Source organism: Rhincodon typus, chromosome 37 (genome assembly GCF_021869965.1).
Source record: "Rhincodon typus isolate 14 chromosome 37, sRhiTyp1.1, whole genome shotgun sequence".
In the NCBI taxonomy this organism is placed as follows: Eukaryota; Metazoa; Chordata; class Chondrichthyes; order Orectolobiformes; family Rhincodontidae; genus Rhincodon; species Rhincodon typus.
This window is the reverse complement of record NC_063368.1, coordinates 10,703,780-10,720,835: the sequence shown is the minus strand read 5'-3', so window position 1 is coordinate 10,720,835 and position 17,056 is coordinate 10,703,780. Positions and strand designations below refer to the sequence as shown.

Here is a 17,056-nt window from a genome sequence, read left to right as displayed (position 1 = left end):
GGGAGCCCAGATTGACAGATAAAAAGGGTGAGTGTGTGGGATGAAGCAATCCTATAGTCAAGAACTGTTTATGCATAAATAAAGAGTAACTTGGTGATGGGATATCGTCCTCAGTGGAATTATTTCATTCAGGAGGACAAGAATGATGCCGGGAGATCATTAAAGATGGAGACTGAGTATTTTAACAGCTTAACTCCTGGGTTTCAGGAAGCAGGAAACATGCCAAGGTCTGATCCCTACATAGAGTCATACAGCACGGAAACAGACCCTTCAGTCCAACCAGTGCATGCCGACAATAAACCCAAATTAAACTAGTCCCACCTGCCTGCTCCTGGACCATATCTCCCCAAACCTTCCCTATTCACGTACTTATCCAAATGTCTTTTATGCTGTAATTGTACTCGCATCTATCACTTCCTCAGGAAGTTCATTCCACAGGCGAACCAATCTCTGTTTAAATTACTCCTCGTGTCTTTTTAAAATCTCTCTCTTCTCACCTTTAAATTGTACCCCCTAGTCTTGAAATCCCCCATCCAAGGGAAAAGATAACTACCACAAACTGTATCTATACTTCTCATTATTTTATAAACCTCTTTAAGGTTGCGTCTCAACTTGGCCACCTCGGTGAAAAATGTCCCAGCCTATCCAGCCTTTCTTTATAACTTAAACCTTCCATACCTGGCAACATCCTGGTAAAACTATTCTGAATCCTCTCCAGCTTAATAATATCCTTCCTATACCTGGACATCTGTGTTAAAAAGAAATCTCCTCAATCTTGGGATGTGAGTGGCATCAGCAAGGTTTGTCTTTCTCCTGAGCTATTACTAAGAGTTTGATAGCACTGAGCAACTTGCTATGCCTCTGTTTGGAAGGTAGTTATGGGTCAGCCACATTGGGATGGGGACTGCAGTCTAATCGTTCCAATTCTACTGGCTCTGAATTGATTTGATGAATCACTGACTGAGCCAGCTCACAGGACCTTGGCCAGGAGACGGGAGATACCTCTCGGCCTCTGGCCCAGCTTCAAGTTGTCACTAGTGCGCGCTTACAGGAGCTGAAAGATAGCATCTCCCGCACTGCAGCACTCTCTCAGTACTGCACCAAGCATCGATGCTAAGTCCCCGAACAAGGGGCAGGGGGAGAGGGCGGGTGGTCTCGAACCCACAAATACTTGGCCGTCAACGAGGACGGCCAACAATTAAATCATGCTGCAGGAAAGTCCCTGACATGTAGCAGCGGAATACTGTACTGCAGTCATGTTGCACATTATAAATTATAATTGTACAGTTGGTGCCAGCTCATAATGCAAACTATTTTCATTCACAAGGTGTGCCAACTGGCCAGCACCAGTGGAATGGTTTGAATTCCCACATTCTTTTCAATGGTGTTAGCACAGGAAAAAATATGGACAATTTCTTTTCATAGCACCTTTAAAGGCAATATTTAAAAGCTTCTCTCTACTTACTTCAAGGCCCCTTAAAAGGAGATATTAGTCCCATCGGCATTTAATCCACTCCTAAATTTATCATCTGCACCACGGCCAAATGAAACCTAAATTGATCTTGTGAGAATGCAGGGATCCCATATCATCTACATGATACTTGCAAAAGGGCCTACCTTCCTGTCCAAATACCTGGGACTAATTAAACTTCTCAACGCTTGCTTAAAGAAAGCAACTGCTGCAATTTTCGTCAATTGCTTCACCAATTCTACGACAGAGGATATGGACGTCAGGAGAAATCACATGGGCAGCTAAGCTGTGGGTCCAGACTCTTGGGGGAGAGGGATTGCGGATAAGGGCGCCTTTGTAGGAGAGCTGAGACCTTAGTCTCGCTAATTTGGAGACAACATGAGGTGACAAAACAGGAGGCACCTGCGTCTCTTACACAGTTACATAGCTTCACATCGAGTTTCTCGGGCAACCGGCTTGAGATATTAATAGTGCAACTTTGATTAGGCAAAGTAAATGTGATACTGTCTCGTTTCTGACTATCTGATCCTTCAGGAGCAGAAAAGGGATAACTTCCTAAAATAGAGCAGGAGCCGAGTACATAAGGGTTGGGGCTGCTTTCTCCAGTTACCCATTCTTTATTCCTCAGCCACCTCCTAATTCCTGCAGCCCTTCCGCCAACGCGTGTACACCACTTTAAGGTAAGTCCCTGACCTGGAGCTTCGCTCCGGAAACGAGAAAGAAGAAGTGGGGAAGGATGGAGCAAAAGATTCTCAGAGAGATCACTCAGAATGCTTAAGGTGGAGAGGGGAATGGAGTGGGAGGAAAGCGAAACCACTTAAATAAAATCTTAACGAAAAGGACTTTTCAGAATGCATCGAAGGGAAAAAACAGTAGGAGAGAGCAGTGGTGGGGGACAATAATGGAGAGAACAGCAAATGAGAGGAAAACATACAATCAGGAGGAGAAAGTGGAATACAATACATCGAATTGAAGTATGAATTTCTGAAATTTTCTTAATAAAAATATTCAAAAGGCAATTTAACAGAATAAAATAACAACCGAAAGAGCTGCGGATGCCATAAATCAGAAATAAAAACAGAAATCGCTGGAAAAGCTCAGCAGGTTTGGCAGCATCTGTGGAGAGAAATCAGAGTTAACGTTTCGGGTCCAGTGACGCTGCCTCGGAAAGTGAAATCAATTCAAAGGGAAGCCGGCTTTTAATGAAAGGCGAAGAGATTTTCTTTGAAATTATGGATAGTCCATCAGAAATTTAGAATATTGATAAGGATCACTAACAATTTAAATCTGGAGTTTTATTTTAGCTTTGCAAGTTAATGAATGAAAGCCTAATTCCATCACCCTGCAGCTGAAGAATAATATTTGGGAGTTGGGGAATTTCAAAGCAACTCGTTATACCATTTGAGAATTTGCATGAAAATTCAAACAGGGAGCGAACAGGCTTTTTTGAATATTGAAGTCACTTCTATTTATTAATTCAGTAACTTGTATTGTGTGTGATTGTGCGAAATGGACAATCCTGAATATTGCACTGTTTCCCCTGATTTGATTTTCCAATTGCTTCAGTCAAAAGGCACCTTGGCTATGATTAGATTTTTAGTCAACTTGCTCAGCAGTGCTTTTACACATCTCTAGAGCAGGCAGGATTTATTTCCAGGCCTCCTCGCTCGGAGACAGGGACACTACCACTGTGCCACAAGTGCTTTCTCAGTCCTGTATTATAATGGTTGTTCTTTTGATGTTGCCCTAGGTTAAACTATTAATCAAAGTTAAAATGATCCCGATATGCTTGCATTTTCTTGGTCAAAGTATTCGGGAAGGGTTAGGTTTCCATGGACATGTTGTTCTGATGGGAGGGGTGAGGAAGAGTTACATGCAGTCCCCAAGGTCTGCGGCCTGGACATCTGTGCTTGCTGCTCACTGATAAATCACACCGGGGCAGAGCTCTGAAACTGGGATCCGTGCAAGTGAACTGGACTGCCCCAGCAATGATGATGCAAGTGCTGGTGGCAATGGTCAACATAAAGACGTTTGGTGCTGACAAACGTTCCACAACTTTGGCAAATGCAACAAGGCATCTGATGGGTAAAAGGCAGAATGGCGCAAAAACCAAAGTGGAGAGGGGAGAGATAGAAAACGTGACACTCCTTCACCATTTCACTTGACCTATTGAGCTGATTTTATTTGGAGATTGCTTCAATGCCTACTTTGGGTGTGCGTTGTCAACCATTGTCACTTGTTCTGTCAGTGAGTTGGCTGGGCCAATGTTTATTGCCCATCTCTAATTGCCCTTGAGAAAGTGGTGGCGAGCTGTCTTCTTGAACCACTGCTATAGGTACACCCACGGTACTGTTAGCTAGGGAGAGAGTTCAAAGATTTTGACCCGGCGACAGTAAATGAATAGCGATTATAGTCCTTCACTGGATGAACAACACGCAGAAAGCATAGGTTTTCTGGATATCTAACAGTGCAATATCAGCTTCTTTGCCTTTTGTGCTGCTAACATTCATTAAACATGTTTCCTGTGAGCACTCTGAGCTCACCCTCTGTTCTAGTCCCCTTGTTTTTACTGTGCTGAAACCAGAGAAATTAATCTGGAGACAATCTTATTGACATTTGAGTGTATAATACCATAAGCCCCACGGTCACTTGGGTCTTTAATACTTAGCATTGCAGCCAATAGTAGATCTGTATTTGACTCCACTCCAATTATCCAAAACCTGTAGCAATCCAGAAATGTAACATCCCTTTTATCTTCCACTGCACACAGATCCAGCCCTAAACAGAGCAGTGAGCTAAAGAGGAATGTTAGCTCACTGCTTTCCAGTCCTGAATTTGTTGGTTTTGCTCCAAGTTGGCAATAGATTGAAGCAGTTACCTCATGTAAACACGAGATTTATATACGTGGATGGCCAAAAGATCATGAAGCAGGGATTCTTTATTCCACTGGCATCAGGTCATTGCAAACATGAAGGGAAATTAAGGCTAGACACAGAAGACTATTTATACGGAATTAAACCTGTGGTTTACAACTAGTTATTGGTCTGAACCTTCACTGAGGCTGCCTTGCCCCTAGGACCCCTGTCCTCCAGAGAGGGTCTATTCGACTGCTTGAGCTGCCCTGCTCTGTGGCCTCTGTCACTATTTTTGTTCTTCTTTATTCATTCATGGGATGATGGCATTGCTGGCTAGGTCAGCATTTATTGCCCATCCCTAATTGCCCAGAGGGCAGTTAAGAGTCAACCACATTGCTGTGGGTCTGCAGTCACATGTAGGCCAGACCAGGTAAGGATGGCAGTTTCCTCCCCAATCAGTGAACCAGTGTTTTTCCTGACAATCGGCAATGGATTTGCAGTCATCATAAGATTCTCAATTCCAGATATTTATTCAATTCAAATTCCACCACCTGCTGCAATGGGATTCGAACCCAGGTCCCCAGAATGTTATCTGGGTCTCTGGATTAACAGTCTAGCAATAATACCACTAGGCCATCGCCTCCCCTTTGCTATTGTCATGTGCTGTGGGAGGTTCCATTCCACTTGGCAGCAAACCATGAAAGTGCTGATTGCGGGGCTATGGGAAAATAGCATGGGAGTGGTTAGCTCCTTCAAAGGGCCAGCAGGATTATGATGGGGTTAATGGCCACATTTCAGCTACATGGAGCTATAATTCTACCTACAAACTTTTGAAGGCTGTGGGGTACAAATTCAACATCCTTTCACTTTCCCTTCATGAACATGTTGCCCCTTGTTTGTAAATTCCATGTTGCCTGTCGCTGTTTTGGTTGCTTGCCCAGAGGATTATTCGATCTCAGCCGATAGCTGAATGCCAACAAGGCAATAAAGCACTGCAGCTGAGCCCAAACGATCCGCACCAGCTTTCAAACATGTGTCGTTTTCAACAGGCTGTCACCAACTTCTAATCAGGATTCGGATCAGAACTCTTGTTGATACCTTCATCTGAGGGAACTGCTGCCAACTTCAGCATTCCAGCTGGCTTCTGCTAACCCAGCTCGAGTCAAAACGTTGTAGGTTCAAGTCCCAATCCACAGACTTGCTCACAGGATCCAAGCTTACTCATCAGCAAATAGTACAGAGTGAAGGACGCACAGTTGCAAATTCAGATGAGATGTTAAAAGAGGCCACATCTGTCTTCTCAGATGTAAAATGGCACTAACCTGAAAAGGACAAAAGGAGTCCTCCCCACAGTTCAGGTTAATATTCATTGCTTAAACAACGCCGACAAACTGGAATTAGCCAATCCTTGCTGTTTGTGGGAGCCTGCTGTGCCCAAATTTCCCACATTACAACAGAGACTACGCTTCAAAAATGCTTCATTGGTGTAAAGTACATGACAGACATTGTATAAATTCAACCTATCCTCACAGTCACAGAGTCATACAGCACAGAAATAGCCCAACCCATCCATGCCGACCAGATTTGCTCAACCGAACTAGTCCCACTGGCCCATATCCCTCTAAACCTTTCCTATTCATGTACCTGTCTATATGTTGCTTAAATATTGTGGAGGTGCCGGTGTTGGACTGGGGTAGACAAAGTCAGAAATCACACGACACCAGGTTATAGTCCAACAGGTTTATTTGAAATCACAAGCTTTCGGAGCACTGCTCCTTGGTCAGGGAAGGAGCACTTCACCTGATGAAGGGGCTACACTCCGAAAGCTTGTAATTTCAAATAAACCTGTTGGACTATAACCTAGTGCCATGCAGCTGCTGTCCTTGTTTAAACGCTGTAATTGAAATTTCAGATTACCAGCATCTGCAGTTCTTTCTTTTGTAAGTGTTTGCTTCAAAGAGGAACTTCTGTTCACAAAGATTCCCTCCTTTAGAGAGAAAAAAAACAGTCCCTGATTAAGGCCACCTTCAAAGTTCTTTACTTTCCCTTTCCTACCACAGATTTCCATTACTACTTTTCTTCAAACAGTTGACAGCTTCCTCTACCACTTCGTCTGGCAGCTCATTCCGTACACGTACCAGCGTCTGTGTGAAAAAGTTGCCCCTTATGTCCCTTTTAAATCTGTCCCCTTTCACCTTAAACCGTCACCCTCTAGTTTTGGACTCCCCTACCCTGGGGAAAAGACCTTTTGCTATCCACCTTATCAATGCTCCTTGTGATTTTATAAACTTCTATGAGGTCACCCCTCAGCCTCCTAAGCTACAAGTGAAAAAAGCCCCAGTCTATCCAATCTCTTCTTATAACTCAAACCCTCCAGTCTTGTAAATCATTTTTTGCATCCTTTCCGTTTAATAACATCATCCTGTAACATTCCACAGAATTATTTTGAAGGGGCTTTCTCCTTAGTATTCTCTTCAATATGTATCCCTCAATTAATATTGCTTAAAAAAATGGTCATTATTGATCTTATTGTGTACACATTGGCAGGTATCTTCCTTCCATTACAGCAGAGACTACTGTGTTGAAATACTGGATAGATAAATCTAAGTCCTTCTGTCTTTTGTATTTATCTGCTCAGCCTTGTGAGAGTTGGGGCAGCCCAATTAAGAAGCAAGGTGAATATCCTTTTACTTCATGTTTATCACCACTTTGCATACAAAGATTACCCTGAGTAATGTCAGTACTCATGTTGCAAACAGATGAAGCACTTTGGGCTATTGCCCAGGGTTGCTGAGTTCACTTTTACTGCCAGGGTAAAAGCAAAATATTGCGGATGCTGGAAATCTGAAATAAAAAGAAAAAGTGCTGGAGAAACTCAGCAGATCTGGCAGCATCTGTGAAGAGAAAGCAGAGTATGGATAGTGTGAATAGTCAAGGTCTTTTCCCCAGGATAGGGGAGTCCAAAGCTAGAGGGCACAGGTTTTAAGGTGAGAGGAAAGATTTAAAAGGGATCTAAGGGGCAACACTTTCGTGCAGAGGGTGGTGTGTGTATGGAATGAGCTTCCAGAGGAAGTGGTGGATGCTGGTACAATTACAGCATTTAAAAGTCATGTGGATGGGTATGTAAATAGCAAGAGTCTAGAGAGATGTGGGCCAAATGCTGGCAAATGGGACTAGGTTAAGTTAGGATATCTGGTCAATATGGATGAGTTGAACCATACGGTCTGTTTCTATGCTGTACATCTCTATGACTCGGTATGTTCCTCTCTCAAGGAAATATTTAAAAAAACAAAGAACTGCGAATGCCAGAGGTCTGAAACGAAAACAGAAATTGCCGGAGAAACTCAGCAAGTCCGACAGCATCTGTGAAAAGAAAGCAGGATTAACAAAATGTTAAGTTTGTTTTCTCTCCACAGATGGTGCCAGACCTTCTCCAGCAATTTCTGTTTTTCTTTCCTCTTTAAAGATACATTTTCCATTAATGATTCCAATGTTATTCTACTCCAATGTCTTTGATATGGATGTAGTTTTTGTGCCTTCCTTGTGTAAGGGGGCAGGGGTTTTCCACCCCATTATTGTTTCTAAGCAGGTACAATGCACACACTTTGAGATTGGTGACTGCTTGAGATTCCTTCAAACAAAAGATTCCGCTCACTAACATGCCAACCTTCCTGCCCTGTGACAATCGAAACTCTTTTGGTCCCTGGTTGACCTTCCAGTATCTGGAACCCAAGTGCCAGTGGTGCCCTCTTGGGGAGCACTCCCGCCTTTTGAATGAGGTCGTTCGGAGTTCGTTGCCTGCTGCAAATTCGATGACTAATATTTCAGTGCCATCCTGAGGGAGTGCTGCCCCGCCAACTGGAACTATCTTGCCATGAAGACGGGGGAAAACACTCCCCAGTGTTCTGGCCAACATTTATCCCTCAATCAAAGTTACAAAAACGCACAGTCACACTGCAGTTTGTGGGATCTTGCTCTGCGCAAATGGCCACATTTGTTTTCGGGACATTACAAGAAGTTCAAAATAAATTTAATTCGTTATAAAGCGCTTTGGAACATTCTAACGTATCAAGGTCCCCTATAATTTTTTTTTGAGTCAAGGAATTATATGTTTCTAATGAAATGTCAACCTATTATGAAGGCTTGCCATTTAACTGCACGTAAGCTCAAATGTATACATATAAAAGAACATTTCCATTCTGCCACTGCCCCAGACTAAGACACCAGTGCTAACCCTCTCTTCCTGGACGATTGAAAGGATTGGATCTTCCCTTGTTGATTGATTGATTGATTTTATTGTCATGTGTACTGAAATACAGTGAAAAGCTTTGTTTACGAGCTGTACAGGCAGATCACAGCAAGCAAAAGATGTACAGGTCCAAAAGACTTAGAAGCAGAGATAGCAGGAGCTGCAGATGCTGGAGAATCCGAGACAACAAGGTGCAGGGCTGGATGAACACAGCAGGCCAAGCAGCATCAGAGGAGCAGGAAGGCTGACGTTTCGGGCCTAGACCCTTCATCAGAAAGGTCATCTGAAGAAAGGTCTAGGCCTGAAACGCCAGCCTTTCTGCTCCTATGGTGCTGCTTGGCCTGCTGTGTTCATCCAGCTCTGCACCTTGTTGTCTTAGACTTAGAAGCATACAGTTTGCATTGCAGTTACATTATTTGAGGCCAGACTCCATTCAACAGTTGACTACATCGATAGATCCCATGGTGTATTTCTGAGGAAAGAAATGCACATTTAAAATTGTTTCAGCTAGTACTCCTCATCAGGACAAAATTGCAAGAACACCAAATCTCAAAATCCTCCCATTGAGATTAGGCATTCTTGTGATGCTGTCCTGATGAGTGCAAGATAGAAAGTTATGACAACATGCCAGTTTGTACAGAAATATTTAAGTTCGATACCACGAAGCAATTTGTTCCCACTTTCCAATCGCCATATCTGCCACTCTGTGCATCTGGCAGTGCATGCTAAGACTTGGGACTCCTTAGTGTAGTAACAAATGTCTTCAGAGGCTGGGATGTGAGCCAGGAGTTCCCATTAACCAGATGGCAACAACGGCCAATTTCTCCTGATTTATCTCCACCTAGAAATATCATCACTGTCCTTGACTGCGTGAGACCTCAAATTCTATGTTTAGTGCCAATCCCTGAAGCCAGCCAAAATTGTGGTTTTGTACAGTGACATCCACCTGCATTTATATAGCTCTTTAATGTGATTAAAAATGGCCCCAGGTGCTTCACAAGAACATTATCAAACAAAATCTGTCGCTGAGAAACATAAGGAGACATTAGGATGAGGGACCAGAGATTCAGTCAAAGAAGTGCGATTTAAATGATGTCTTAAAGGAAGAAAGCAAGATGGAGACATGGAGAACAAACAACAGAAGTTGCTGGAAAAGCTCAGCAGGTCTGTGAAGAAAAAAATCAGAGTTAACATTTTGGGCCCAGTGAACATTCCTCAGAACAGGAACAGAACCGGACCCGCAACATTAACTCTGATTTTTTTTCTTCACAGATGCTGTCAGACCTGCTGAGCTTTTCCAGCAACTTCTGTTTTAGTTGGAGAGATGGAGAACATAAAAGAAGGAACTACAGCGTTCAGAGACTTGACAGTTTAAGGTGAGGGCATTCAGAGTGGAGTGACTAAAATCTGCGATGTTCAAGAGGTTGGAATGGAAGAGTGTGGACATCTTGGAGTGTTGTGGAGCTGATGGAGATTACAGATATAATTAGCATTAGAATTAGACTTCATTGTTGCATATACTCAAGTACAGTGAAAAGTGTACACAGTTGCCATTCTCTGGCGCCAAAGAATCCCTGCAGTGTGGGAGCAGGCCATTCAGCCCATTGAGTCCACACAATCCCTCCAAAGAGCATCCCACCCAGATCCCTTTAACCCTCCATTTCCCATGGCTCATCCACCCAACCTACACATCCCTGGACACTACTTGCAATTTAGCATGGCCAGTCCACCTAACCTGCACATCTTTGGACTGTGGGAGAAACCAGAGCACCCAGACAAAAAGTGCACAGACATAGGGAGAAGGTACTAACTCCACACACAACGGGCACCTGAGGCTGGGAATCGAACCCGGGTCCCTGGCACTGAAAGGCAGCGGTGCTAACCACTGAGCCACCACATCACCCCCTCTTGCTACATAATCAGAATCTCAAAAAAAAACCAACGGCAGAATTAAAAGAAATCCAAAAGGTAAGGAAGCCATCCAGATCTCAAAGTCGAAGGCTTATCTCCATAAAGGTTTCTGGAACCACTGATGCAGAAGGGTGAAGGCCACTTGGGGATTGAGTGTGAGAATGTAAGCTCCAGGGTCAAGGAATTGCTCAAGCGGGAACCAATCTCAGTCAGCAAGCACAGAGTTAATGTGCTCCACCACAGCATGCAGTCACCAGGAGGCCAGAGGGAGAACTTCAAGGATGTCCTCAAAGTCTTGCTGATACAATGCAGCTGCCTCAGCAACTCAGGAGAGTCGGAAGTGACAAACTGAAGATAAAGCAACCACGAAGGTTCCAACTGTTGGCCCAGACGGAGTGCAAACAGGAACACAAACGCCCCAACCACCCACATCAGCAAACAACAGCCACCCTGACTATGGAAGCTTGTGTGGGGCTGTTCCATTGCCTCAGCACCCACAACTCTGCACTGGACAGGGGGCCAATCCTCAATGCCCAGGTACTGCAGAAGGAGAAGTGGTTCACTGAACTTGGTATGAGTAAGGTCAAGGTGACTAGAGGTTTGGTCAATCTTGCATGGCAAAGTGTAGGAGACTCCCCCCCGCCCCCACCCTGCGATTGTAGATGAACACTCAATTCTAGTGATAATGAAAACCTGGCTGAGTGATTCAGCAATAAATAAGCTGAGGTAGGAGACTGAGGTGGAAATAGGAGAGCTTATTGATGACTCAGATTTGTGTTTGGAAGTTCAGCTGGGAGCCAAATCTCACACCAATACTTCGAACAGCCTGGCTCAAACTCAGATACCAGGGGCAGAGATGGAGTTGTGAACAGAGATTTAATCTTTAGTCTTTTCAATACTAACATGAGTGATTTGATGGGGAATTTATTTTTTTACAACAATTGATGATAGTTTTACAGTCACCATTGCTGGGACCAGCCATGAATTCCAGATTTGTTTAACAATGCTAAAGGTTAGTGGTATGGGCAGCATGGCATCTAATGCAAGGAAATAATAAGCTGAACATTTTGAAGGTCATAAGACAGAAATTAAATTGAGGAATAAAAAGACCCAACTGCACATCGCATCAGTCCAATCTGGTTGTGATGTCCTGCATATTGGTTGGGGGGAGACACACATCACACTGCCTGCCCCCACCCCGATACCAATTTCCTGGCGGAGGTGCAGACTAAGTGGTTTAGCCACAGTAAATGCGGGGTTATGGGCATACGGTGGGGGCATTGGGGCTGGGCAAGATGCTCTTCGGAGGGTGGTTGCAGACTCGATGGACCAAATGGCCTCTTTCCACGCTGTCAGGATTCTATGATTCGAAAACTGACCCATTCAGAATCCCAAAAATTCCTCCTTGATGCCCTTCGAATTTAATCTAATCTTCAAATTGAAGGTATTCCCAAAATAGAACCCAAGGTCAGGGAAACTACCTCATGTATCAGGTAATGTCTCTGGCAGTGTTAAAAAAAACATTTTCTGAAAAAGGGTCTAGACCTGAAACATCAGCTTTCCTGCTCCTCTGATGCTGCTTGGCCTGTTGTGTTTGTCCAGCTCTACACCTTGTTATCTTTGTTAAAAAAAGCATGTTCTTTTCTCATGAAATGGAAGGATGTTTGCTGTGAAATGTATCTTTCAGGACGTCACATAACCTGAAGCACTTTACAGATGACGCTCTGAAGTTCAGTCACTACAGCTGCTCCCCTTCTCGGGGACAATTGGAAATGGGCAACAAATGGCTGACCTAAGCCACGACACCCACGTCCCATGGACCAATGAAAGGAAATGGCGGGAACCGTAGCAGCCAGATTTGTGCTCAGCAAGACTCCACAAACAACAACACGATCAGAACCAAATCCACCCTGTTTTTTTGTGAGGGTTGAGGAAGAATATCGGTCAGAGGTCAATCCCTCCTAACCATTGTCTCGAGACACATGCGGCAGACAAAACACAAGCCGTTTCTTCACTTTATCTTTCATGGAATGGTCACTACCCTATTGCCAGAGATTATATGAGACTCAACCCTATTAAAACATGCAAGATTCTTAGAGGACTTGACAGGGCAGATGTGGAGAAGTTGTTTCCTCTTGTAGGACCAGAGGGTGTAGTCTCAGAATTGTACATTTAAGTCAGAAATGAGGAGGAATTTCTTCTCTCGGAGAGTAGTGAATCAATAGAATTCTTTACCACAGTGGGCTCTCGAGGCTGGATCATTAAGTCTATTCAAGGCTGAAGTAGATTTTTCATCAGTAAGGGTGATGGAGAAAAGGCAGGAGAGTTGGGTTGAGGATTATCAGAAACAATTATTTTATTATACAGAGTGCGGTTCGTGTGTGGAATGAACTGCCAGAGGAAGTGGTGGATGCAGGTAGAGTTACAATGTTTAAAAGACAATTGGATAAGTACATGAATAAGAAAAGTTTGGAGGGAAATGGGCCAAGCGCAGGCAGGTGGGACTAGTTTAGTTTGGGGTTACGGTTGGCATTGACTGGTTGGACCAAAGGGTCTGTTTCTGTCCTGCCTGACTATAAAATTAGAAATCGCTGGAAAAGTTCAGCAGGTCTGGCAGCATCTGTGAGGAGAGAAAGCAGAGTTAATGTTTTGGGTCTTAGGGACTCTTCTTCAGAACTGGGTTGTCAGATCAGCCATGATCTCATTGAATGGCAGAGCAGACTCGATGGGCTGAATGGCCTATTTCTGTTCCTGTGTCTTATAGTCTTAGGGTCTCACAGTTAAACAGGAGACTCTCCGACACTTACTGCCTGCCAATGGGAGGAGTTACACATTGATGAAATCTTTTCTATCCACATCTGAGGGCCTCGGTTTGATGTCAGACTGAAAGACAGCATTTCTGACAGTGCAGAATTACTCTCAGTACCACACTAGAACCTTGGTTTATAAATCAGGAACCCAGAATGGGGTTTGAACCCACAACACTCTAACTCAGGCAAAGATCTTCTCATTGACTACTAACTGAATAAGCAGCACCGGAACCTAAAGTGCCCATTTGTGTTAAATCCTTAAATCCTAGGGCAGCACGGATAAATATACACATTGCTTTTGTGCAGAGAAGCCATTTTGCTCCAGATCAATTCTTAGTCCTCAGAATGCAAAGAATGATGCCAGCATTGGAAAGTTACCTTTGTAGAGAAACAACACAAACATTGGGTTGGAGGAGGGCGCTCTATTGCAAAAGTGATAAAAGAGAAATGTTTTCAAAGCTCTGAAGGCTTGCACAGGGTAAACAGAGAATGATTAGGAAACCAGTAGCAAGAGCTGGGTGGCACAGCAGTTGGAACTGCTGCCTCATAGCACCAGGGACCCGGGTTCGATTCCACCCTTGGGTGACTGTCTGTGTGGAGTTTGCACATTCTCCCTGTGTCTGTGTGGGTTTGCTCCGGTTTCCTCCCACAGTTCAAAGATGAACAGGGTAGATGGGTTGGCCATGCTAAATTACCTGTACTGTTCAGGGATGGGCAGGTTAGGTGGATTGGCTGTGGAAAATGCAGGGTTATTGGGTGGGATTCCATTTTTGTCAGAGAATAGATGTGGATTTGATGAACCTTGTTTCCACACTGTAGGGGTTCTATACTAAGTAGAAGAAAGTTTCAAACAAGAATATTCAGAATACAGATGGTGGGAAATTACTCTTGTAAATGTCTGTTTTCTGAGCATCCCCTCTCTCTCCCAATAACCGTAGATGGAGATTAACAACTATAATTAGGGAATTAAATCATAATTGTCATGAGTCAGAGTATCATTGTGATGGCTCTATTGTATTTGTGAATTGTGTGTTGAGTGCTTTTTCTGTTCCTTGACTTTTACTGGGCTGCACTGAGTTACATGCCAAGAAGTTCTACCTTCTCTGTTTGAGTGTCCAATATTTGCAACCACTGCAGTTTGTTCAGATGTGGTGAGGTTGCCCTTGAGTTTCTTGGATAGATCGAAGTCAGGGATCATCATGTTGGGACTTCACTAGGTGCCAGTGGGTTCATGTGCAACGTCCTCAGGGTCGAAGTCACACTGTCGAAGGTTAAACCTGGGGGTCTCAAAGTGATTCCACAGAGTCAAAGGCATTGATCGACATCGTTGAGTCTCTAGTCGGTGGACAGGCATTCGTTCTCCTTAATTGACTAGGCTTCCCAGCATCACTGTGGATGGACAGAAGGGTCACGTATGACAGGTCAGGCATCCAGGGTGTGGGCGCCAACTTGAGGGTTCATGTGGTACAACATATTGCAGAGTTCAAAGTTCAACACATCGAATATGGCTATTTTTACCAGCGCACAGCACACAACAGTGACTGTTAATGACTCGAGCACTCGGATGCTGCCCAGTTTGTGTTGAACACTCTCTCGGCTTTTTGCCATCATCTTGTCGGGTATCTTCTTCAGATTGGCACGAAATCGGGGTTCACTTCGAGATGGGTCAGAGTGGGCTCAGGGGTTGCCACAAAAGGTCACGCTGAGGGTGCATTTGAACTTCAGGGTCTGTCTGGATCTGGAGGTGTCCCTCCAAGGTGTTTCCATCCTTATTCAATGGCACACTTGACACTGCTAAACGTTACCATCCAAACTGTTGGAGGAGCTTACCTACAGAGGCAATCTTGTCCAAACTCAGTGGCGGTGTGTCTAAGAATGAAGAGTGCACATGCCAGTACTAAACCTGGGGGAGCTAATGCTGTCATACAACTGGACCTTGACTGTCTACAGCTCCACATTTTCCATAGTGAGTGTCATTCTTAAGACATGGGGTTCCTTGCAAGCTTCGGCATCGGTCCATTCATCCAGCTTCGGTCCATTCATCCAGACTGTCTACAGGGGTTGTACCAGCCTTGGAATTCTGAGAACTTCCGGCTAGCTTGGAAATGCCACCGTGGTCTGGCAGTGTGTGCCAGCTATGAGATGTCAGCGTGAGATTTATGCTAATTGTGTGCTCATTGCGTGAGAGTGCGGGAAATGAATGCTAACTGATGGGGGTTGTTGGTAGGTAACAGCTCTGAGAATGGGAGTTCAATCCCTTCATGGCAGCTTGTGGAATTCAAATTGAACGAATTAATCTGGAATATTAGCTACTTTCAGCGATCGTGGTTGTTGTAAATATTATTAATGACCTTTGGAGAAGGAAACCCCTACCTGGTCAAATCCACAACAATATGGTTGAATTTTAATAGCTGTATCAAACGGCCTGGCAAGCTGCTCAGTTCAAGGGTAATTAGGAATGGGTAACAAATACAGCCCTTGTTAGTGACATCCCCATTCCATGGAATAATCCCTAGAAATCAATGACTTTTGTGAGATCGTCGAACTCCTTGTGGCCCCATATCCAGATCCTCAGATTTTGGCTCTCAGTGTTAACCCTGAGCTTTCTGCTCTCACTGCCTTCCGAATGTGTCTCAGAAGGAACTTCTGTCCCATCCTCAACCCCTCAACAAGACATCTCCCCTCCTGATTATGGAGCCTCCAATGCAGGGTTTACATTGTCCCAGGCCATGCCTTTGATCACTGTTCCTAGGTCAGATTGGCATTCTGCGTTGCTGCCTACATCAGCATCCTGCATTGCTGCTGGAATTAACATTCTGTATTGTTGCCATCATTGTTATCCTACATTGTTGCCAACATTAGCATTCTGCAGGATGCCAACATTAGCATTATGCCTTGCTGCCAACATCGCTATCCAGTATTGCTGCCAAAATTAGAATCCTATATTGTTGCCAACATTTAGCACTCTGTATTGTTGCCAACATTAAGTATTGCCGCCAGCATTGACACCCTGCATGACTGCCAACATTGACACCCTGCATTGCTGCCAACATTGACACCCTGCATTGCTGCCAACATTGGCATCCTGCATTGCTGCCAACATTGGCATCCTGCATTGCTGCCAGTACCTGCAATAGCTGCAATGCACCTCTTCTTCAAGTGGTGCAGACCGGCCTCGGGCTGATACATCAATAACAAATGCTAGCTGCATGTGTGCTCTCTGCATTACCTCGATTGTGTGCAGCCAAACTCACATCAAAACCTACATGTTTGTTTTTGGGACTATCCAGAGTCCCCAGAGTATCTGAGCCTTGAAGCAGAAACACACTGTTATCTAAAAGAGAATTGGAAAGGGGGGAGATAGTAGGAACTGCAGATGCTGGTGAATCCGAGACAACAAGGTGCAGGGCTGGATGAACACAGCAGGCCAAGCAGCATCATAGGAGCAGAGAGGCTGACGTTTCGGGCCTAGACACTTCATCAGAAAAGGGGGAGGGGAAGGAGGTTCTGAAATAAATAGGGAGAGAGGGGGAGGCGGATAGAAGATGGATAGAGGAGAGGATAGGTGGAGAGGAAACAAACAGGTCGAAGAGGCGGGGATGGAGCCAGTAAAGGTGAGTGTAAGTGGGGAGTTAGGAAGGGGATAGGTCAGTCCAGGGAGGACGGACAGGTCAAGGGGGCGGGATGAGGTTAGTCGGTAGGAGATGGAGGTGTGGCTTGAGGTGGGAGGAGGGGATAGGTGGGAGGAAGAACAGGTTAG

At 44.5% G+C, this 17,056-nt stretch overlaps 1 protein-coding gene across 1 annotated transcript in view; it reads left to right on the top strand.

Moving 5' to 3' along the window:
* Positions 1-2,041: 2,041 nt before the first annotated feature.
* Positions 2,042-17,056, top strand: part of LOC109929934 (parvalbumin alpha) — a 32,877-nt gene continuing 17,862 nt past the window's right edge. The window contains exon 1 of the mRNA XM_048617533.1: positions 2,042-2,151. The gene's annotated coding sequence lies outside the window, so the exon portion shown is untranslated. The remainder of the gene's footprint in view (positions 2,152-17,056) is intronic.